Genomic DNA, 1803 nt, shown 5'->3' on the forward strand with positions numbered 1-1803 from the left:
TATAAAGTGTCAGAGATATTTCGTATAAAGTGTCAGAGATATTTCTCAGAGATATTTCTTATCAAGTGTCAGAGATATTTCGTATAAAGTGTCAGAAAATTTTCGTATAAAGTGTCAGAAATGTTTCGTATAAAGCTACAGAATCATTTTATGAAAAGCTGACAGACATTTTGAGAAAATGATTTTAGAGGGAAAGTGAGAAACATTTCATGTATAGCTATAGAGACATTTTAAGATAAAAACAAGATTTAGTTCTGTACTTTCTGTAAACTCATTTTCACTATGTAAACTTTTCAATTGACAGTTTAAGAACAGATAGTGTTTTCTGCTGATTAGAAGATTTGATAAAAATTAAGACAGTACAAATTACACTTTTAATTGTTCAAAGTGTTCATTTACACTTTTAATTGAAGGGTTCATTTACACTTTTAATTGAAGGGTCCATTTACTGATTGAACATTTCAGGTAAAGGCATTAGTTTTTGTAGTAATTAATTTTCTTATTAGATATAGAGCAATTGACCTAAAGTGTTATATATGTTTAAAACAATAATATCCTTATATTCAAACTTTCTTCATTCTTTATCAACAGAACCAGTTGAGCAACCACCTAAGACATTTGTATTGAAGGAGAAATTTGAATATTTCAAACCATCAGTCCAGGTAGAGATGGAAAATTACGACAAACCTGACACAGTCACAGAAATCTTTATACGAGGTAAAATGTGTGTCTCATACAATGTAAAGCATCAATGTAGATTTTGTGTAATGTCAACATAAGCAGGTCCAGATTCTTTTTACTCGTCATGTACGGTTCTAATTTTCATTATTTTAAGTCTAAGTGACTTTTGGGATGCATCAGGACAACCTTGATCTGGTTTAATCTATAAACAAATAAATATATTGATTTGTTTGCAGGGTGGAAGATAGATGAGACAATGATGGCTACATTTGCTCAGTGCTGGCCTGTCATGGAGAAACTGCACACAATCAAGTAAGTTGTCTCCCCTTAGATCTCCCTAGGTATATATTGACCATAAAGACCATATGATGAACACATACTAGACCTGCTGAAGTCCATAGACAACAAAAAAGTAGTATATACAGAAAACCTGAAAAATCAAAAATGTATGCATAAAGTACATTAAGTCATTTACAATTTAAGTCATTTTCACACTTGTGTAAAATTAAATTTCCATAATCAAGCCATTTTCATTTCCAGCAAAAGTTGCTGAACTGCGAGATAGCCAGATAACTGAGACAAATTTGTCACTTTATTTCCTATAACACTGACTGAATAGTAGGACTACCAGATTAGAAATGTCGGCATAAACTAAGGTTCAAATTTTGCTTTTACCCTGAGAATGTTTTTGATTACAGTCTGTGGAACACTGGTTTGGCGGGAGAGACGCTCACCATGATGGCTAACTGTATCCCAAACATCGTCAACCTCAGGTATTGTAATACTGCATATTGTGTAATACATCATGATGGCTTAGATATAGGGTAGCGTACCCCTGCTGTGTCAGTGCAGGTCAACCCTGTGTCCTGTAAGAAGGTATTTGGTTGTTTTTTATGACATTACTATGCTTTTTTACACAAAAACTGAAAATAGATTTATGTTCTACAATCACTTTGAAGATGTAATGGAAAAAATAATATCAGATCTGTGATCTCTGGATTACTAAAATAAATATTCTGAAGATTTGTGAAGCATTAGGTTTTAATATTCATTATCTATAAGTCCTCAGCAGTGTTACATATACCTCTGACTTACCTCTGACTGACCTCTGACTTACCTCTG

The 1803-nt window shown here is 32.7% G+C and overlaps 1 long non-coding RNA gene across 1 annotated transcript; it reads left to right on the plus strand.

The window, feature by feature from the left end:
- Positions 1 to 592: 592 nt before the first annotated feature.
- Positions 593 to 1455, plus strand: LOC110444092. The gene is made up of 3 exons (XR_002462196.1): positions 593 to 717; positions 918 to 993; positions 1380 to 1455. It is a non-coding gene; the product is annotated as an uncharacterized LOC110444092 (long non-coding RNA).
- Positions 1456 to 1803: the final 348 nt, after the last annotated feature.

This window comes from Mizuhopecten yessoensis, unplaced genomic scaffold (genome assembly GCF_002113885.1).
Source record: "Mizuhopecten yessoensis strain PY_sf001 unplaced genomic scaffold, ASM211388v2 hete_36013430, whole genome shotgun sequence".
Lineage (NCBI taxonomy): Eukaryota > Metazoa > Mollusca > Bivalvia > Pectinida > Pectinidae > Mizuhopecten > Mizuhopecten yessoensis.